Source organism: Camellia sinensis, chromosome 13, assembly GCF_055761805.1.
Source record: "Camellia sinensis isolate YWXY chromosome 13, ASM5576180v1, whole genome shotgun sequence".
NCBI lineage: Eukaryota > Viridiplantae > Streptophyta > Magnoliopsida > Ericales > Theaceae > Camellia > Camellia sinensis.
In genome coordinates, this window is record NC_138973.1 from 65,720,001 (window position 1) to 65,743,971 (window position 23,971).

The 23,971-nt window shown below is 40.2% G+C and overlaps 1 pseudogene; it reads left to right on the forward strand.

The window, feature by feature from the left end:
* The first annotated feature begins 15,057 nt into the window (after positions 1 to 15,057).
* Positions 15,058 to 21,480, forward strand: LOC114270014 (subtilisin-like protease pseudogene; annotated as a pseudogene).
* Positions 21,481 to 23,971: the final 2,491 nt, after the last annotated feature.

The following is a 23,971-nucleotide window of genomic DNA, read 5'->3' on the forward strand; positions in this document are numbered from 1 at the left end:
TAATTTGTATTGTGTTGAATAATCGCAAAAAATGGCGAAGAAAAGCAAAGGGAACGGTTAGATTGTAATGTTACTATAATTTACTGATTATTTCAATGAAAACTTCAAAGCGGAAAGAAAAAAAAAATATTTCCTTACTCAAATGTTTCATGATATTCTTGCTAATCTAAGTAATGAAGCAGAGAATGGGACAATATTATGGTTAAAAAATTATATATCCATGGTTGCAGAGCCGACAGTAGTGAGTGTTGTTTATTAGCTCTGATTCATAAAAGCATAAAAGTCAAACATGGTTGTTAAAGAAGAAAAGAATGGATGCGAATTGCAGCTATAGATCTGGCGTCGGAAATTCAATAGAGCTACTCTGTTGTAAGATGGCTATTATAAATATTGTTGGTGGCTATTTGATGGTTGTGCTAAATTTGGCCCTCTCATTGCAAATATAAATAGCCTATGGAGTGTGTGGGATGGGTTTGCAGAACTAGAGGTTCATGGTGCGGTGAGATGAGTGGGAAGCTATGAGGTACGGGTAATTTAAAAATATTGTCGTACTCATATAGGGCACTTATCGGGTATTGATACTCGTACCGATAGGGTTGCGTGTGTACCAGATACTCAAAACACGTACCGGATACTTCTTATACATTCTTTGGCAGTTAGATACTCTGTGGATACTTCATGGCTATGGGATGGGTACATTGACGGTACACCAAGTTATGGGACAATGGTGGAGATACATTTAATTTATTAGAGAATTCGGATTTACTTGAAATTGTAAATCTTTTACTTAATATACCAGAGATGAAAAATATATTATTCAATAATAAAGTTGATGGAAGTGAAAATTGAAGTTTCAAATTTTCAAATTTTGCTTAGCTTGCTTTTGGAATGAAACTTTGTTTATAATTTCTCATATTTTCTGGCATTAAAAAAACTTATAAACTTTGTTTTGGTATTGATATTGTTGAACTATGATTTTTGTTTTGATTTTGTAATTTTTTCTTTTAGTTTTGGTATTGAATTTTGATTCGTAAATTGAATCTTAAACTATAAATTTTAAAATTTTAAAAATTTATTGACATACTCCAACCGTAGTCATATCTTATTTTTTTAAAATATTTCAATATCGACGTATCTGTAATATACCAATATTCGTACCTGCACCCGTGCTTCATAGGTGAAAAGCTTCTGAGTGCAGGAGTTTAGAGTGAGGTGAAATGAGTGAGAAGCTTAGAGTAAGGTAAGTGAAAAACAATTTTAAATTTCCCTCAAAATAGTGAAATTCATTGTCGGTGGACATAAATGTATTGTCAAATCATGTAGGAAAATGCATTAGACCCCCAGTTTCTTCCGACCCCCAGTGACCCCCACCTGATGTGGCAAGTCACGTGATAGTCACGTGACTATAAGACCCAAACACATATTCACATTTCAAATAATTTCCCCCTCAAACACATATCTCTCTTCACTCCAACGGTTGAGACAGCTAGACGGTAACAGCTACTGACCCCCACTCCGACGCCGGCGACAACTCGTTCCCTTTACTCCGATGCCGACAGGTCGTTCCCTTTACTTGCGAATCTCTCTGTTTCTCTTTCCCTCTCATCCGACGAAGGACGATTAATAGGTAAATTTTCCGACTGTCTCTATGTTGAATCCCCGACTCTCTCTGTGTCTCTTTTCCTCTCATCCCTCTCATCCGCAGGTATATCTGTATATATATATATATATATATATATCTTTCTGTATATATATCTATCTGTGAAGCCCCGACTCTCTCTATGTATATCTGCGTAAATTTCTCGATTGTTTGGATTTAGTAGTTTTGACAATCTGATAAAGGAATTGAAAAATTAAAGTGAATTTAGAATATATATACAAACTCATTTCAAAGTGATTTCAGAATATTTGAGAATTAAAGTGAGAATATATATATACAAACTCATTTTAAACTCAATATCAAAATATATACAAACTTCATAGATGAGAATTAGCATATGTGAAGGCCATATGTGAACTTCATATATTCAAATTTCAGATTAGTCATATGTGAAGGCCCTATTAAAATTTCAGATTTGTTTATTAAGTTTATATGAAACTGATTTTTTATAGGAAGTTAATGAAATTAATTTTTTACCTCATAAACCACTGATCCAGATTACGTGCGAGACAGAGACACAGCCGAAGATAGGGTCCCACCCACTCCTCACCCTAACAAAATCAAAGTGAGGTTCTATGTGATTGGAGGTGACACTATTATAAAGGGTCATAGGGTCCCACCCACTCCTCACCCTAACAAAATCTTTTTTTTTAATGATAAAATTTTATTTAATAATTAATTGATCTCATTAAAAAAAAAAATAAATAAATAAGTAAAACCTAAGGTTTGGACCGTATAGTAAAAAAAAATTTATAGAATTTGAGCATTATAATAGAATAAATCATAAATTTTAAATTTTTTTAATTAAACCTTAATATTTTATTAGGTTTTCAACTTAAACCTTGATATGGACATATTTTTGAAATCAATGCCATTGAGTATTTAAATAATTGTTCCTGTGGGTTTGTTCCGCAAGCAACATATTCCTATAGGAAGGGGAGGAAGGAGAGTGGTGATGGTTGGTGCAGATTGTCAATTGCATTGGTTGAAGGAGAGAGAAAGGGTTCGGAAGGAGGCGGTGGTCAGCGATTGATTGCGGCTCATGACTTAGGAGAGTGAAAATGGAATTAAGGCTACGTGCGTAAAGAAAAATATTTTGCAACTAGATGGAGATAGGGTTGAATGTAGAATTATTCGAATTGTACAATCTATTTAATCTGAACTCATCTGGATATAAATAGGTAATTTTACAGACACAATACAGACAGATGCGATTTGGAATATGATATGATTGTGGACGGGTTATGGGTTTAACCCTTACTGGTAAGAACCCGTCCGCATTTAGACTTTTTTTTATTTTTATAAAACTTAGATTGTTGTTATTTTATTATTGCATTTTGGATGAATGTAAAAGTTAATGAAGAATTACTTTTAGGTAAGTTTAGGATTTTAAATGATTTTATTTTAATTGTATTGTTAGGTAGTAGATAATGAATAAAATTAATGATCTAATTTAGGATTTCGAAAAATGTTCTTGTGTTAATTTATAATTTGATTTAAAAGTTTAAAATTTTTAATGATTTATTTGTATTAAGAATTGATTTTGTTGTGTTTTTAATTTTATAAGTTTTAATTTATTAATTATTAATGTTGGAGTATTTTAGAAAATGGTAAAAGGAAAATGACCCAAAATAAATATTTACAAAATAAGAAAAAAAAGGTTTCAAAATAAATTTTTAAAGAACAAATTTCAATCCGCAAATCGCCCGCAACCACCAGTGCATTTACGAATCCTATCCACACAAACCATAACCCACATTGCAGACAATTGCGAGTTAAATTTCCCTCAAACTATATACATACAGGCAAATTCAAACCGATGTGTAAACTATCCAAAATCAAACTATGACCACCCTTACTTAGAGATAGGATTTACTTTTGACTAATGTGGAACATTTGTATTGACTGTCCATAAACAGGGTTTGGGGACGAGCTGTGCGGGGTTGCACAGCAGCATCTGTTGTGCGGCGAAAATGGGCCCATTTTGAGACTCTTTTTGATAATCTGAACCGTTCACATTTTAGAATACATCAAGTAGAACATGTCAGCAAAAAATCAAGTTAATCGGATATCGTTTACCCATTCATCCACTCATATTTCTATCTACAAAAATAAATAATAATTGTGATTTAAAGTATTAAAATGAATACAAATGTGAGTGGATGAATAGGTAAACGATATTCAATTAACTTGATTTTTTGCAGGCATATTCTACTTGATGTATTCTAAAATGTGAACGGTTCAGATTATCAAAATGGGTCCCGAAATGGGCCCATTTCTGCGCACAGCAGATGCTGCTGCACACCCCGCGCAGCAGCATCCCCAAACTCCCATATAAACAAAGGGTTTATGGGACAATCGTACAAAACTTATTCTTATGGCTAAATTTTATTTTTTTTTTTAATTTTACTTAACAGATATAGATAAATAATTTAGATTGAAAATAAATTAAAATATTAAGATTTAAATTAATAAAATTAAAAACTCAAGATTTATTTAAATACAAGACCCAAATCTTGAAAAATTTTCATAATTTCTCGTTAGTTATTTGTTTTAATGTTATTAATGATTTTACAAAAATAAAATTGAATAGGGTTTAACTTTTACAAATTAATCAGCCTAATTGCCACCCCAAAAAAAAAAAAAAAACTCTTAAAAATGTTGGCGTAGCTCGAGTTCAATTTATTGTGATCGAATCAAGTTTGGGTAAATAAATTTGGGTTGCAGGTTGGGCTTGGGAAATTCTTAGCAAACTCAAATCAAGACAACTCCACCACCAGAAACCGCCTGAGTTGTACCTATATTACTTGGTATTAGAATTTTGAATGAAAAAAGACATGTACAAAATTAGAGGGGTCAACGTAGAATTCAAATGAAATTACTAACACAACCCATGCAATTCATTCAGTATATTGGTAGCCTTATAGTTGTTGAATTCACCCCATGTGAAGGAGGTGATGCTCTTCCATGGGAACACACCTTGGTCAACAATGAAAGGCAACCAACCAAAGTCCACCTTGGCGGCCACCAACCATCTTGAAGAGTCAAGGATGGAGGCTGCCCAAAGGCTCTCCCACCTACTCTCTCACCTATAAATGGAGGTTGAGAGGAGAGAGCAAAATGTGAGCAAACCGTGAGACAACAAAGAGAGTGAGAGATGTGAGGCGGAGAGACCGTCTCTCTCGGTGTGAGCGAGGGAGACGGGTGAGTGGCTGAGTGAGGAGAGTGTGAGCTCCTCCTCTATTGTAATCTTTCTGTAATCTCCTCATTGGTATAGTGATAACCGGTTACTCTCCCGTGGACGTAGGCATTGGGCCGAACCACGTAAAATATTGTGTCTTCTTGTGTGTGGATGTGTTTTTCTGCTTGCAATGATTTCTATAAGGTCTTGGGCGGGATCCCAGATCCCAACAAGTGGTATCAGAGCCTCGTCGGTGGCGTTTCGGAACAAAAACAGCGTGTTGTTTGAAACTGCCCAGAAATCAAGTTGCTCGAAATCAGGTTTTGAGCATACCAGGAGCAAGGGCTCGAGAAGAGGAGTCCAACCATATAAAGCAGACACCCAGACGAGCTTCCACGCACCCTCACGCGCCTCCTGAAGAAGGCGCGTGAGTCCCAGTCTCGGCACGCGCCTCCACGCGCCGTGAAGGCAGCCGGCGCGTCGGCCTAGTCGCAGGCACGCGCCCCACGCGCGGATGAAGGAAGAAGACGAGTGGGGGGAGGCGCGTGTATGGCACGCGCGTGCCACGTCAGCAGCCACGTCATCTGCCACGTCATCCGCATGAGGAAGAATCCTGTGTTTCGCGGCGAAGGTACAGCCGCAGATCTGAGGCGTACAAAATGTTTTGGCTAGATCGGAGCCATTTGGAGTCCGTTTTTGGTGATCCAATAGTGGTTTCCGACTATTTGGAGTATTCCGGACACATCTGTACGGTCAGATTTTGGAGACGGTGTTTCTGTAAAAGGAAGGCAGATTAAAGTGGCGGACGGCGTCAGGGACAGTGGACAGAATATTTCGTTGGTACACGGAATATTCCTTGAACTTCTGAAAATTGTAATTTGGCCCAAAATTTTCAGAAAATTGTGATGTGGCCCAGCTTTCGGGGATAGTTTTCAGTGAGGTCCCTGGAAGTGCAGCGAAGGTTGGTCCTAGCTAAACGGACCGCTCCGGACGCAACCGCGAGGTCAGAATAGTGAAATTCTGAACGGTTTGGAAAGATTGTCAAAACATGGGAGTTTGTCATCTTCAATACTCGAAGGAAGGTTGCCGGATATTGTGGAACGCTGCGGATTCACTGAAGAGGTTAGAATGGGCAGATTCTGACCCGATTGGACAACCAGATACAGATTGAGATAGATCATTGAAGACCAGAGGAGATCAGGCTTGATCAAATGGCAGATTGAGGGAGATCAGGATTGGTCAGGGGCGATCAGAGGATTGCAGACATGATTATCTCAAGATCAAAGGTCTAGGAAAGTTCTGTCAAAAAGACACTGTCTAAGGAGACTGGTTCTTAAGTGGGACCGGTTGTGACCCCACCAGTCTTTCCTGGGAACTTTCCTGGTTGTTGAGGTGATCGGAGGATCTGGTTCAATCAAAAGAGAAGACCATTCATCGACGGATAGATGATTTGGCAACCAGTACAGGCTCAGGGAAATACTGTGGCTGTTGGAGCTACTGTATACGAGAAGGTACTAATGGTATGTGGACATGTAGAACAATAGTTGCAGAGGAGCATACTAAGCGCAGAAGTACAATTGCAGACGTGCAACAGTGCAAGGGTACGCTAGAGTGTCGTACAGAGGCGCGAGAAGAGTGTGCAGCAGCGGGTTGTTGACAGTTCACAGGAACTTCCAGACAGAGAAATTGAGACAGGTAAAACGTAAGAGTGCGTGCCAAGGAGTGGCAAGTCTTATTTCTCTATGGTGGTTTCTTTAGTTCCATGGCAGCAGATGATAGAGTTGATGCAGATCTCTCAAGCAAGCTTGACGCAAGGAGACCAGAAGCCATGGGTACGGGCACTATGCAAGGAATTGCATAGCTGACGATGCTTTGACAGATGGAGCTACTGTCAACCATCAATCTACTGGACAGCAAATCAGGGATTGCAAAGGCACAGACAACAAGCGTATGTGGAAACGCCAGGAGGTTGTTCAGAAGTGCAGAGGGCAAAGGCTGAAAGTTCAGAGGAAAAGCTCCGAGCAAAGAAGACAGAGGACGTTGATGAGATAAACAACGAGTTTTCTATTGCTCCAATGACTGGTCCTGCGAGGTAATGCATGATAGTCAAGGGCATCCCAGCAGGGGGTGCAGGACATCCAATCAGGGGGTGTCGGATATCTTGGTTGCGCAAGTTCAAGGATAGCAGGTATAGACATCCGAGACAGGAAGCATGGAAGAGATCTGTGGGAGATAGGAGCAGTGGCTCTCTCCAAATCAGAGAGTGGTGTGAGTTGAGTTGAGGATGTCGGATTCCCTCCTCCTCTTGTATCTCTGGTGTTTTATCTCTAGCTTCAGGGGATGCAGCGTCTCAGTGAGGAGATGCAAACTATGTTGAATTTGGGCGTGACAAGATTAGCAGCAGTATGTGCAGTGGATCACCTCACATGGGTTGAGGGGGTGATTTGTTGAATTCACCCCATGTGAAGGAGGTGATGCTCTTCCATGGGAACACACCTTGGTCAACAATGGAAGGCAACCAACCAAAGTCCACCTTGGCGGCCACCAACCATCTTGAAGAGTCAAGGATGGAGGCTGCCCAAAGGCTCTCCCACCTACTCTCTCACCTATAAATGGAGGTTGAGAGGAGAGAGCAAAATGTGAGCAAACCGTGAGACAACAAAGAGAGTGAGAGATGTGAGGCGGAGAGACCGTCTCTCTCGGTGTGAGCGAGGGAGACGGGTGAGTGGCTGAGTGAGGAGAGTGTGAGCTCCTCCTCTATTGTAATCTTTCTGTAATCTCCTCATTGGTATAGTGATAACCGGTTACTCTCCCGTGGACGTAGGCATTGGGCCGAACCACGTAAAATATTGTGTCTTCTTGTGTGTGGATGTGTTTTTCTGCTTGCAATGATTTCTATAAGGTCTTGGGCGGGATCCCAGATCCCAACAATAGTTTCTTTTGAGTTTCATTCTGGCCCTTTTAACTTTGTACGTTATCTTTTTTCATCTAAAATGTTAGATGCATGACGGAAAAACAATGTTGCAACAAAATTGAAAACATGTGATTCACATTATTCAAATTAAAACTATACGAATTAAAGTAAAACTTGTTTAAACTATGGAAACTAATAGTCTAAAATACTCAAAATAATTCAATATTACCTACTCAAACTTAAAAGCAAAATTATTGAGACTTGAAAAATCTTGCCTAATTTACCTACAATGGCATGATAGATTACATGAAATTTTTTGATTTTGTTACAAAATCATATAAGGCACAACTCTACCTGTGAAGGAACCAGTGCACTTGACGCCATGGCAAAGCTTGGATGCTGGATAGACCACCAACTAGCCTAACAGATATGTTGGGGGTATTCCCACAGAAGGGATTAACCTCCTGTGTAATTTTACAATAATCGAATTCTTAATAATACAATGTCAGTGAAAACTCCATACTCACAGTTGTCATAAGAATAATATTAAAAGTTGACACACCTGCTATTTGTGATCAATATTCTCCAAAACATAATCCACATGAAATATTGTTATATTCAATCAAACATAAGATTCATTGCCACTTTGTTCTTTAACAGAATCCATTTGTCTTCAAACTAATCACAGATCTTTTTTTTTTTTTTGCAGAATGCTGGCCATTGGATTTTCCAATCTCTCTCCGACCATAGTTCATTCCAATCTCTGGTAATCTATATAAGTAGAGTTGTTGATGCACTCTCACAAACCATCAACATTCTCTCTAGTTTCTTCAACAATCATGAAGAAGAACTCCGTCATGGTTTTGATGTTGATTCTCAGTCTCATTTGCTTGTTCAATTTCCACCCCACCACAGCTGACAAAGTGAATGCTCTATTCCGAGGATTCACCAATGAGCCAAACATGTTAACCTACATTGTTCATGTAAACTTGCCTGAAAACAGAACTTTCTCTGGACCTGAAGATGTTAAAGAATGGTAACACTCATTTTAACCCACCACCACTGCAATCTCAAACCAACAATCATCTTCTCGCATGGTGTATTCTTACCACAATGCAGTTGATGGGTTTGCGGCAAGATTGTCAGCCGAGGAAGTTCAAGCCATGGAATGAAAAAACTCAAGTGGAACGAGACAAGAGATGTGGAGGCAGGGTGGGAATGGAACAAATTGCGATTCCAAACTGACATATGGCTTAAATTGATATTACTGATCAATGATTTAGTTTAAATAAGCTTGGATGGCGACCAATTGATCAGTTAAGTGGAGACAAAATTAGGAGAAATTATTCAATATTCTCGGAGTATCACGTATCTGTACTCCCTAACCAATCATCATTCAATATGTCCTCTCATATTCTTCAATTACCCAACACAATACCCTACTTATCCACCTTCTCCACCAATCATAATACTATGGAATATCACGTGTCCATACTCCGAGATTACTGAATAATTACCCCAAATCGGTCTTAGAGATCAATATCATTACACTCAATATTTATTCCACAAGAGTTTCTCTAGTCCAGATTTTGGACTGGAGGGTGTTGTTTGTGTCCGTGAGGCCCATCACGGGCCCTGTTTTGATGATCCGAACCGTTCATTTTGTTGGGCACTTCGTGTATTTCATCCACACAAAAAAATTAGGTTTATTCGATAACAGTAACTGATTCAATTTATTGCATGTCACTAAAAAAATGTATGGTTTATTTTAAAAACACAATTACTATCTATTTTTGTAATGAAAAATTGAATAAGTTACAGTTGTCGGATCAACCTAATTTTTTTTGTAAATAAAATACATGAAGTGTTTAACAAAAATGAACGATTATAATCATCAAAACGAGGCCCGAAATAAGCCCCACAAACACAAATAGCACCCTCTAGTCCAGATTTTAGACTGGATGGTATCCTCCTTTTAGAAAAATTTCGGCCTATGATACAGCAATCACTATCATTGTCACTTCATTGCCAATTACAACACACCACACCACAATACAAATCTCATAGATAAGAACACAAATGGATCAACAAAACAGTCCTCTGTTTTGGTCAGATGATTGCATTGCAAATCATCCTCTAAACAATTTATCGGCAGCATATCCCCCATTGCCGTCTTTAAGGAACATAGCAACCCCCCATTGCCGTCTTTAAGGAGCATAGCAACATCCAATTTGAACAAGTCCAAACCGGCCTTGCCAAATGCTAATATGCTCTTTTTAGCAACACTTCGACTAACTCTTGCAGAGTCGCCGGCAATCCTTTTTTCTGGATTCCCTATAAACGTTGATGCGAAAAACAACTTAAAGAACCACAAAGAACTAGAATATTTTTCATTCTTCTTCTTCATGAAGCATAAAGTGTCACCAAACATGACTTTACTCCCACTGCTCTGCTCACTCTCATTTTCCTGTTATGTTTCTCTTCTGAGCGTGCCAAGGGAAGTGAGCTTTCATCCACAGAAGAAGTAACTCGAGCAAATTACAAACTTCTATATTGTCCACGTCATGAAACTTGACGCAAAAGTTTTGGCCCAATCAGACGATTTAGAGAGCTATCATCAGTCCTTTCTGCCTGCTAGAACCGCAGTTGGCTCAGACAACGAGCAACGCTTGATTTATTCATACCAACATGTGATCAGAGCCACGGCAGTGCTCCGAAACAAGGTGGTCTATGATGGAGAGTCCATATTCCAGCCTGGTGATTTCACTTCAACCTTGCTGCCTCTTGTAGAGCCCGACATGGACAATCCATTTGCATTTTGCGGCAATGGGTAGCTGAACAACATTGATGTGGATGGAAAGGTAGTTTTATGCCGGAGAGGTGGTGGCATAGGAAGAATTGAGAAAGGGAAGACAGTGAGGACGCCGGTGATGCCGCCATGATTCTCGTGAACACAGAACAAGACGGGTATAGTTGGTTGGCCGATACTCAAGTTTGGAGTGGATTGAAGGGAGCATGTGGTGGTGGTGGTGCTGGATGAGCCACCAATTAGCCTAACAACATTGCTTGTAACAGAGATGTTGGGAATATCCCAGAGAAGGGGTTAACCTCCTGTGTAATTTTGTTACTGGAATTTGTTGTTTGTCTTATGTTTTCACTAGAATCAAATACGTATATATAAAGGAATTTCTTGTTTGTTTGTTTGTGTGTTTTCACTATAATAAAAAAAAATTAATTTTCATAGAAATTTCTAATTGAACCAAACACTAAGAATATCACTTTGTTTGGTTCTGGTTTTTAGAAAATTCTACTCTTTTATTTTTCGTATTTTAATGTTTTTAATGATTTTTTTTTAATATTTTAAGCATATATTTTTTTAATTTTTAGATACACCTAACATAAATACACTTAAAAGATATAATATTTATGAAAAAAATCTTTAAAAAATACAGTAAATACCAAAAAATACAAAAACAAAAACAAAAACAAAAACAAAAAAAAACAAAAATTTAGTACATTTTTTGTATTTTTGTACATTTATTAATTTTTTAAAATATTTTTTCACAAATATTTTACTATTTAGATACATCTAAGTAAGATGCATCTAAAAAAATATAAAAAATTGTTTAAAATATAAAAAATATTCACTAAAAATAAAAAATAAAATAAAAAACACGAAAAATAAAAAACTCAATTTTTAAGAAATTGAATTCAGAAAACTGAAACCAAACGCACTGAATAGCACAATAATTTTAGGGATTTTTATTCATAAGTCCAATTTAGAAGTGTTTTAACCCAAGAAGTCCATGAAGGAATTTTTTAACCCATTTAGTCCTATGTATGTATAGTTTTATTCTATAAAGTCCATTTTCTTGATTTACACTATTTTCTTGGACACTTATGCCCTTATATTTAATTTTGATACCCTTATAAATATTTTTTTAACGATTAGCAATTTAATGATGTGAACATTCATATTTTAAAATTCACATTTGTAGGAATGTAAATTGGCCCGTGGGCGGCCCGAAACCGCCCGCGAGCCAGGGCGGGCCCGGCCCGTTGACAATGTGAATATTCACATTGACATGTTAAAATTCACATTAATAAGAGTGTAAAATTGGTCCCCGTCCCGTGGCGGCGCGAAACCCGCCCGCGACCCATGGGCGGCCCAGGGCGGGCCCAGTCCGGCCCGTTGACAATGTGAATATTCACATTGACATGTTAACATTCACATTGATAAGAGTATAAAATTGGGCCGCGGCCCATGGGCGGCCAAAAGCCCGCTCGCAGCCCAGGGCGGGCCCGACCCGGCCCAGCCCGTTGACAATGTAAATATTCACATTGAAATGTTAACATTCAAATTGATAGGAGTGTAAAATTAGCCCGCGCCTCGTAGCAGCCCGAAACCCGCCCACGGCCCGGCCTGTTGACAATGTGAATGTTCACATTGACATGTTAACATTCACATTGATAAGAGTATAAAACTAGACAGCAGCCCAGGGCGGGCCCGACTCGGCCCGGCCCGGCCCGTTGACAATGTGAATATTCACATTGACATGTTAACATTCACATTAATAGGAGTGTAAAATTGGCCCCCGTCCCGTGGCGGCGCGAAACCCGCCCGTGGCCCATGGGCGGCCCGGGGCGGGCCCAGTCCGGCCCGTTGACAATGTGAATATTCACATTGACATGTTAACATTCACATTGATAAGAATACAAAATTAGCCCGCGGCCCATGGACGACCCAAAGCCCTCCCGCGGCCCGGGGCGGGCCCGCCCCGGCCCGTTGACAATGTGAATATTCACATTGACATGTTAACATTCACATTGATAAGAGTGTAAAATTGGCCCGTAGCCCGTGGGCAGCCCGAAGCCCGACTGCAGCCCGAGGTGGGCTTGGCCCGACCCGTGACAATGTAAATATTCACATTGACATGTTAACATGCACATTGATAGGAGTGTAAAATTAGCCCGCGCCCCGTGGCTGCCCGAAACCCGTCCACGGCCCGTGGGTGGCCCGGGGCGGACCCGGCCCGGCCTGTTGACAATGTGAATATTCACATTGACATGTTAACATTCACATTGATAAGAGTGTACAATTGGCCCGTGACCCGTTGGCAGCCCGAAGCCCAACCTTGGGCCAGGGCGGGCCCGGCCCGTTGGCAATGTGAATATTCACATTGACATGTTAACATTCACATTGATAGGAGTGTAAAATTGGCCCGCAGCCCGTAGGCGGCCCGAAACCCGATCGCAGCCCGAGGCGGGCTTGGCCCGACCCGTGACAATGTGAATATTCACATTGACATGTTAATATTAACATTGATAGGAGTGTAAAACTTGTCCACTGCTCGAAGCTCGCCCGCGGCCCGGGGTAGGTCCGGACCCAAACCCGGGCCACCCCGGGCCATCCACGGGCTTCGGGCCGCCCATAGGATGCGAGTTAATTTTACACTCTTATCAATGTGAATGTTAACATGTCAATGTGAATATTCACATTGTCAACAGGCCGGGCCAAGCCCGCCTTGGGGAGCCCACGGGCCGTGGGCGTGTTTCGGGCAGCCACGGGGCACGGGCTAATGTTACACTCTTATCAATGTGAATGTTAACATGTCAATGTGAATATTCACGTTGTCAACGGGTCGGGCCCGCGTCGGCCCGGGGCCGGGCTTCGGGCTGTCCACGGGTCACGGGCTAATTTGACACTCTTATCAATGTTAATGTTAATATGTCAATGTGAATATTCACATTGTCAACGAGCCGGGCCGGGCCCGCCCTGGGCAGCGGGCTGGCTTCGGGCCGCCCACGGGCCACGGGCCAATTTTACACTTCTATCAATGTGAATGTTAATATGTCAATGTGAATATTCACATTGTCAACGGACCGGACCGGGCTCGCCCCGGGCCGCCCATGGGACGCGAGTCAATTTTACACTCTTATCAATGTGAATGTTAATATGTTAATGTGAATATTCACATTATCAACAGGCCGGGCCGGGCCGCCCATGGGCCGTGGGCTAGTTTCGGGCAGCCACTGGGCGCGGGCTAATTTTATACTCTTATCAATGTGAATGTTAACATGTCAATGTGAACATTTGCATTATCAACGGGTCGGGCCGGGCCAGCCCAGGGCAACCCACGAGCCGCAGGCGGGTTTCGGGCCGGCCACAGGCCGCGAGCTAATTTTACACTCCTATCAATGTGAATATTAATATGTCAATGTGAATATTCACATTGTCAACGGCCCGGGCCGGGCCCGCCCAGACCAAGGCCCGGGCCCGGGCCCAGGCTTCGTGCTGTCCACGGGTCATGGGCCAATTTTACACTCTTGTCAATGTTAATGTTAATGTTAATGTTAATGTTAATGTTAATATGTCAATGTGAATATTCATATTGTGAACGGGCCGGCCCGGTCCCGCTCCGGGCGACTGGCTGGTTTCGGGCCGCCCACGGGTCGCAGGCCAATTTTACACTCCTATCAATGTGAATGTTAACTTGTCAATGTGAATATTCATATTATCAACGGGCCGGGTCGGCCTATTTTTTTGGCTTGTGAGCCGGGCCGGCCCGAGTCGAATTTTTCTGGGCACCCACGAGGATCAACATAAGCCGGACCCCTACACATTGACGATATAAACATTTATATTGACAGTGTGAACATTCACAATAAGGGTATTTTGGTAATTATGTCACCCATAGGACTTATTGAAACATAAGAAAATAATGTGAACTAAATGGAACATAAGTAGATGAAAAGGGTATTTTGGTCTTCTTATCTCAAATTGGACCTAATGGAATAGTCAAAAAGAATATGGGTTGGATGGAATAAAGCTCTTAGAAAATGGATTTATCAAAAAAGCTCCCATAATTTTATTTTATAATAATGGAGTTCTTAATAATAAAAACATTATTGCCATGCAAATATACCTCAGTATATTTGAAAGAAAGTGACCTTTCTAACTGTCTTCAAAAGTGAGTGATAAGTCCAAACTCATAGTTGACATTGGCATAAGATTAACAGTTGATACACCTGTTGTTTGTTCAACATTCCCCAAAAGTATAAACTTAATCCACAAGAAATATTGTTATTTTCAATCAAGCATCAGATTAATCGCTGATTTTGTTCTTACAGAATCCATTTGTCATCAAAATTAATCACAGTGTCGCATGTTTTTTTGCAGAATGCTGGCCATCGGACATTCCAATCTCTCTCTCTCTCTCTCTCTCTCTGGTAATCTATATAAAGTATAGTTGCTGATGCACTATCACAAACCATCACCAGTCTCAAGTTTCTTCAGCAATCATGAAGAAGTCGAGCATGGCTTTGATGTTGATTATCAGTCTCATTTTCTTGTTTAATTTCCACCCCACCACAGCCCACAAAGTGAAATATCTATTCGGAGGATTTACCAATGTGCCAAACACGTTGGAAACCTACATTGTTCACGTAAATTTACCAGAAAACAAAGCTTTCTCTGGACCTGAAGATGTTAAAAATTGGTACCACTCATTTTTACCCACCACCACTACAATCTCAAACCAACCATCATCTTCTCGCATGCTGTATTCTTATCTTATCACATTGTGGTTGATGGTTTTGCGGCCAGATTGTCAGCTGAGGAAGTTCAAGCCATGGAAAAGATTGAAGGTGTTAATATAATATGTTGTTAATATAATATATTAATGTATGTATACAGCTAGCTCAGATAGATAGGATTCCTTTTTCTTTTTTCTTTTCTTGTTCCTGCTTTCGGTCGCCCGTCTTCTTTCGACCTCCTTTTCATTATTCTATTACATTGTATCATAATGCTGTTTGTAACACAGCTCCTATACAATGGAGCCTCTATTTTGGTTTCTGATATATATCGAATCACAGAGCTTACTTACTCTTTGAATATCACTCTCTCAACATATTTTACATGGTATCAGAGCACAGGTGTTTTTCCTAGTCTCTTCTTCCGCTGCATCACATTTTTGCTTGGCAGATTGCTGTGTATCTCATCTGCATCACCTTTTCTGCTTGGCAGATTGTTGCATATCTCGTCCTTATCTAAATTATAGATTGGACAACACCAGAACCTTCGTCCCTTCACGACGAATCCAACGCCACCAGATTCATCATCATCCGACGTTTCACGCGCCTCCACGCGCCGCCAGAACATTCAGCCACGCGCTTCTTCATTCTCAGACACGCTCTACGCGCCTCCTACACTTGTCCCGTGCTATTGTGCGCTGCAGCCTCATCTGCTAACGTGAGCCACGTGTTTCTAACGTCAGCTGACGTCAGCCCTGACTGCTTTTGTGCACCGCTTGTTCTCGCCGCTTGTTCTCCTCTGCTATCATACGCTGCACACTTCTATGCTAACGTGTGCCGCGCTTGTGACATCATCTTTGCAGTAGTGACATCATCCTGTTTGACTAGAATTGTTGACCAAAACAGTCAACTCACTTTGACACACCAATTTAGTGCCTTTTTGGTCATATTTTTGGTCCGTTCACTCTTCTCCCACTGATTTCGACCCTCTGAATTCACTGGTAACCTCATTTTTTTTAGATTCTACATCTAAAGTGTTGTTTTTACTTCATGGATCGCCTAGACTCTTCTCATCATCCTATTTCCGTTGTTCTTGATGGGACTAATTATGTCTTATGGGCACAAGCCATGTCTAGCTTCCTCAAAGGAAAGAAACTTTGGCGCATCATCACTGAGGATGTGTGCAAACCCATCCAAGAGACCACAGAATCCGCTACCATGGCCTCCGCTACCAAATATGTCGACCGACTAGAAGATTGGGATAGTAAAAACTATCAGATCATCACTTGGCTTCGCAATGCCTCTATTACATCTATCAGCCTGCAGTTTGGTCGGTTCTAACTTGACTTTGTTTCCTCTCCAGCCAAGGCCATCTAGGATTTTTTACAAGAACGCTATCAGACTACTGGCCTCGCTCACCAATATCAGCTTCTGGTCCTGCTCTTGCTCCCTCGGGATCCTCCTCTCCTGGTAAGTCTCTTCCTCTGGCTCCTCCTCCCTCTACTCGACCACACCGGGTAACCCAACCTTCTACTCGTCTTCGTGACTTTATTGTTGGTTCTACTACTTTTTCTACTTATGAACCGACCTCCTATCGTGAGGCTCGCTCTAATCCTCTTTGGCAGCATGCTATGACTGATGAATTGCAGGCTTTAGACAAAACTCATACTTGGGACATTATTGATCTTCCTCCTGGCAAGACTGCCATTGGCTGCAAATGGGTATACAAAATCAAGACTTGTTCTGATGGCTCTATTGAGCGCCACAAAGCCCGCCTTGTTGCCAAAGGCTTCAACCAAGAATATGGTATTGACTATGAGGAGACCTTTGCTCCTGTTGCTCGTCTCACCTCTATTCGTAGCTTGATTGCTATTGCTACCACCCGACAATGGGATCTTTATCAACTGGACGTAAAAAATGCTTTCCTTAATGGTGTTCTTCTCGAGGAGGTCTACATGCAACCTCCCCCTGGGCCTACTTATCCACCTCATAAAGTTTGCAAACTTCAGCGTGCTTTATATGGTCTCAAACAAGCTCCACACGCTTGGTTTGCCAAGTTCAGCTCTACTATTCATGAATGTGGTTTCACCTCCAGCTCTTATGATACTGCTCTTTTTATTCGGAAAACAGCTCAAGGGACCACCCTGCTTCTGCTTTATGTGGATGACATGATTATCACCGATGATGATATCGATGGTATTCTTCGCTTGAAATAGTTTCTTAGCCATCATTTCGAGATAAAAGACCTTGGTCCTCTCAGCTATTTCTTGGGTCTTGAAATCTTCCATGATTCCACGGGTTCTTTTCTCTCTCAAGCTAAGTATACCTCTGATCTTCTCACACGTGTTGGTCTTACGGATTGCAAGATTGCCTCCACTCCCCTGGAGCCTCAGAGTCGTCTTACACCTATTGATGGCACTCTTCTCTCTAATGCTACCCTATATCGTCAGCTGGTTGGCAGTCTTGTCTATCTCACTGTTACTCGTCCTGAAATTGCCTATGCCGTTCATATTGTCAACCAGTTTATGTCAGCTCCTCGTACCCCTCATTATGCTGCATTAGTTTGTATCCTTCGGTATCTCAAAGGCATCCTGTTTCATGGTCTTCATTATTCCGCCCGCTCCTCTCTCCAGCTTCGTGCTTTTTCCGATGTCGATTGGGCTGGAGATCCTACTGACCACCGCTTTACTACCTTGTTTTGTTTTTTCTTAGGTGATTCTCTTATTTCTTGGCGCAGCAAGAAACAATCTCTTACTGCTCGTTCCAGTACCGAGGCTGAATATCGTGCTCTTGCTGATACTACTCAAGAGCTTCTCTGGCTTCGGTGGCTTCTTGCTGACATGGGTGTTTCCCCCTCTGGTGCTACTGCCCTCTTTTGTGACAATCAAAGTGCTCTTCAAATTGCTCACAATGATGTTTTTCATGATCGCACCAAGCACATTGAGATTGACTGCCATTTTATTCGTCAATACGTCACTCATGGTACTGTCCATCTTCATCCAATCTCTTCTGCTGATCAACCTGCTGATATCTTCACCAAAGCTCATTCTCCTGGCCACTTCGTTAACCTTGTCTCCAAACTCCAGTTGGTTGATGTTTGTCCTCCTTGAGTTTGAGGGGGGCTGTTAATATAATATGTTGTTAATATAATATATTAATGTATGTATATAGCTAGCTCAGATAGATAGGATGCTTTAGATAGGATTCCTTTTTCCTTTTCTTTTCTTGTTCCTGCTTTCGGTCGCCCGTCTTCTTTTGGCCTCCTTTTCATTATTATATTACATTGTATCATAATGTTGTTTGTAACACAGCTCAACACAGCTCCTATATAATGGAGCCTCTATTTTGGTTTCTGATATATATCGAATCACAGAGCTTATTTACTCTTTGAATATCACTCTCTCAACATATTTTACAGAAGGGTTTGTGACCGCTTGGCCCCAAAGAATATTGCCTTTGCACACAACTCGCACTCCCAGCTTCTTGGGGTTGCACAAGAACTTGGGTGTTTGGTTGCGCTCAAACTATGGCAAAGGTGTGATTGTTGGTCTTTTGGACACTGGAATTACCCCAAACCATCCTTCGTTTAGTGACGAAGGAATGCCACCTCCGCCCATTAAATGGAAAGGCAAGTGCGAATTAAACGGGACAACCTACAACAACAAGCTCATCGGCGCAAGGAGTTTCCCCAGCGGCGAAACAGGCCCGCCAATTGACGACTTTGGACACGGTACCCACACAGCAAGTACTGTCGCCGGGAACTTCGTGGAAGGTGCCAATTTGTTTGGGCAAGCCAATGGAACTGCCTCTGGGATGGCGCCTCTTGCCCATCTGGCAATGTACAAAGTTTGTGGAGACTACGGCTATGCCGAAGCTGACATATTGGCTGCGATGGACACCACTGTGGAGGAAGGTGTCGACATCCTCTCGCTTTTGCTCGGTGGACCGCCCGGTCCTTTCTATGGCGACGCCATTGCATTGGGTGCATTTGGTGCAATAAAAAAGAGTGTATTCGTGAGTTGCTCTGCTGGTACCTCTGGCCCCTTCAACACTTCGTTATCAAATAAGGCTCCATGGATTCTAACTGTCGGCGCAAGTACATTGGACAGAAAAATACAAGCCCAGGTAGGGCTTGGAAACAATGACCAATTTAACGGACAATCCCTATTCCAGCCTACTGATTTCCCGACAACCCAATTGTCTCTTGTCTATGCTGGCATGTACAGTCCAGACTCTGCTTTCTGCACCCCCGGATCATTGGATCACACTGATGTCAAAGGAAAGGTAGTGTTATGCCAGAGAGGTGGTAACATAGGAAGAGTTGACAAAGGGCAGACGGTGAAGGACGCAGGTGGTGCCGCAATGATTCTCATGAACGCAGAGCAAGACGGGTTTAGTACAATAGCCAATCTTCATGTCCTACCCGCATCGCATGTGAGTTATTTCGCTGGAGCGGTGATCAAAGAGTATATAAATTCCACAACAACACCTATGGCCATAATTCTGTTTAAAGGCACTGTTTTTGGAGACCCCTCTGCTCCAACAATTGTTTCATTCTCATCAAGAGGCCCAAGCTTTGAAAGCCTTGGCATCTTGAAACCAGGCATCATTGGTCCCGGTGTGAGCATTCTAGCTACGTGGCCTTACTCTGTCAAAAACAAGACAGATACAATATCGACATTCAATATGATTTCAGGAACCTCAATGTCCTGCCCTCACCTTAGTGGCATTGCGGCTTTGCTCAAAAGTGCACATCCGGATTGGTCCCCTGCTGCTATCAAGTCCACAATCATGACTACAGCTGATAAGCTAAACCTGGCACACAAGCCAATTACCGATGAAAGCTTACAACAAGCTGGTGTCTTTGCTATTGGCTAGGAAGCATAGATACGGATACGACACGATACGGATACGGCGATACGACAAAACTTAAAAAAAATAGGATACCAGTACGGCTAGGATACGTTTGTGAAAAATATATTTTTTAAAATTATTAATAGTGAGTTACACATAAGCTAAAGAACGTTGAGAAATCACAATGTAATTTTATAATGCAAAATATTAACTTTTAAGAATTTTGTATTAATTTAAGCTAGTAGCTTGTTTACTTCTTAAATTTTTAATAGGTCTTGCAAATATTTCATTTCAATATCAAGTTTAATATATTTATATTATAATAATAGAACAATTCACAACTTGTCCCTATTCTTTTTCCTTTGACACTAGTGAAAAATATTGTATTCAAGTTTACTTGCTTATTTATTTATTGATAATTAATTTTACCATTGTTATATTTTTTTGTTAGTTCTTACTTTCTATGTAGTTATAGGGGACATGCATAAAATAATTAGGATACATCAGATTGATAAATTCTATTATTTAACTCACTATACTCTTCTTATCGAAGAACTTAACAAAGTATTAGAAAAATATTCTTATATTTGTACTTGCAATTATATTATATTATATTACTATGTAAGAAATATTACAATTCTAATTTCATAAAACAAGTAAACATGACTTGAAGTATCCGATACTTCAAAGTTAAATATCCGATACTCCAAAATTGATGAAAAAATAATTAAGAAGTATCCGATACTTTTAATAAGTATCCGATACGTATCCGCGAGTATCCAAGGAGTATCGGTATCCAATACAGATACGATACGGATACGTCACCCTATTTGAAGTATCCGTGCTTCATAGGCTATTGGTGCAGGACATGTCAACCCATCAAGAGCAATTGATCCAGGGCTTGTTTATGATCTTAAACCTGTTGATTACATACGTTACCTATGCGGCTTGGGCTACACGGACAAAGAGATTGGGCTCATCACGAGCACCATGGTGAAGTGCTCGAATGTATCGATTATACCAGAAGCACAACTAAATTATCCTTCGTTTGCTATCGCACTGGGGTCTACCAATCAGACATACACAAGGACAGTGACAAATGTTGGGCAGGCTAATTCGTCTTATATCTGGTTTATGATTTTCCTCAAGGTGTTGATGTGTCTGTCAGTTCTAGAAGCCTCGTCTTCAGCAAGGTGAACCAACAAATGACATCAAATCACATTTAACCGCCTACCCACTAGCCCAAATACCTCATTTGTCCAAGGTTTTCTGGGCTTGGCTTCTTTTAATGGCAAGCAGTATTATGTTCGTATCCCAATTTCTGTCAAGTTGGTATAAGGAAAATGAGACAGAGGAGCTCAGGCATGCAAGTATTGAGTCCAGAGGTATGAATTTCCTTGGCTGCAAATAACACCGATACCGTGTTTGTGTTAAGTGAACAGTCTTAATACACACTGTGTTGAAAATTTGTAAGTCTACTTTATATTGTCTTGAATAATCGCAAAAAATGGTGAAGAAAAGTAAAGGGAACATACCATTTTTCTGATCACTTCAATGAAAAAATCAAAAAAAAAAAAAAAAAAAAAAAATTCCTTACATAAATGTTGCATGATATACTTGCTAATCTACGAAATGAATCAAAGCATGGAGCAGAGTTATGGTTAAAAAATGATATATCCATGGTTGCAGAGCCGATGGAAGTGACAAGCGAAGCTGATGTGAAGTTCTACAGTTGCATTAGCCTATGGATGATTTGAACCTTTATTTCTCTACATCTTTACCAATGCTCTCTTTTCAAGAAAATAAAAAAGAATCTCAAACAAAACTGTTCGGGAAAATTGGCCTCATTTCATTATAGTTGAGCAAATTAACAAGCAAAAATTGAAGAAAAAAAATGGAAAGAATTGGATAGTGAAAACATAGAGAGAAAAAATAATAAATAAATAAATAAGAAGGAGAAGAAGTGCAAACACGGTTCACTGAGAGCATAAGCTAATCTAGTTGCAGAATATTATTATTTCAACCGTTAATCTTAGGACATGCAAGAAACATTCATACTTTAAATTATTTGCCTATTGGTAAACCCATAGCATCTTTATGCAGAAAGCTGATACCTATATACCACTTGGCTGGAGGACAATAAATTATTTATCTTGTACAAAACACAGAAATTAATTTATTAATAATTTCTTGCTTCTAATCTGAAGGAAAATCCAAGTATCTTCTGAGGTAACAAATTTGTATTTGCTATAATCAATAGCAAGATAAATAATAGAAGGTATAAAATTGACTCTTGTAAGTTGTAACAGATTACTTGCTATCTGCATGAACACGAGTAATCAAAACAACACATAGGGATTAGGGACCAGCTCTAGCTCCATCTACGGAGCAAGAAAGTTAAAACAGATAGGGAAGTATAATTAAAGCCAAGTTTTCCCAGAACTACTAAGAAGTCCTCAAAAAAATTTTGCCAAAACAAAATAATAATTCATTTCTTCTTAGAAGTGAGAATTTGTGCCTTCCGAAGATGGTAAACAATCCAAAAACATATTCACCGAGTATTAAGTTAGTTTTGTTGTCATTCATACTACTTTATATTTCGAGTGTCTGAGATTGAAATTCCCTAAAGACAAATCGGCATTTGTTCTTAGTGAATTAGATTATCCGCATCTATGTTACACAGACTCTTCAAAATAAATCAAATACTTGTGTCAAATACCCAACACTCACACAGGGTATGGGATATGCGTCAAATACTTTTCAGCAAACACTTCTTATATAATTCTATATAACACTATTATTATATGTACACATTGTTATATAATTGCTATAAATATCTTTTTGATACTGTAAGTTACATATAACACTATTTTATCTCACATACTAGATTAAAAATATAAAAATATGACTTTTTTTTTTGCCGAGTCCGTGTACCATTAAATTTATAATTTGATAACTTCGACCTCTGAATACATACCCGCACCCGACACTCATACCCGAGTCCATGTAATATAGATCCGCATTACCAAGTCCTAATACAAATGTCGTCTATTTTTAGAAAAATGCTTGGGAGCACTAATTAGTGTTCCCACTAATTAAGTGGCAGTGGGTCCCGCCATTAATGATGTGATATTTTGGTCTTGGAGTTGTATTTTTTTTTTTTTTTACCTTTTTAATGCATTAGTGCTATTAGTGGTGATGTTTTTAGTGGGATGAATCATTGTTGTTTTTTAGACCCACCCCAAGTCTCTCTTTCCCTCTACGAAAGCAATAAAAAGTAAGGCTATTTGCTGGGCTAGAATGAAATTACCTTCATGTACAACTCATAGTCTAAGCTTCTTGGGACTGTACCAAGATTTGGGATTTTGGAAAGGCTCAAATTTTGGGAAGGGTGTGACATTTGGAGTTGTGGATGGTGGAATACTTCAAAGGAATTGTTATATCTGATACCCATATCAGCCCTGGCGTGAACATTTTAGCTGAATGGCCTTTAATCCCCCAGGAAAAACAACACTAACACTTGGTTAAAATTCAACAATCCGTCTGGCACTTCAATATCTTGTCCTCGCCTAATTGGTGTCGCAAAGAAAATGCCCACCCTGATTGGTCACCAGATGCCATTAAGTCCGCAATCACGACCACCGCCAATTCACTGAACCTGCAAAACGAGCACATATATTTTGGATAAGAAACCCCTTCCAGCTGATGATACTAACATTTTGAACCAAGCAAGGATTGATTTTTGGAGTTCATGTTAGCATTTTCGTAAACTAATAATGCTACATGCACAGAAAATTCACAGACCAGTCAATGCTTCATAGAGGCTATT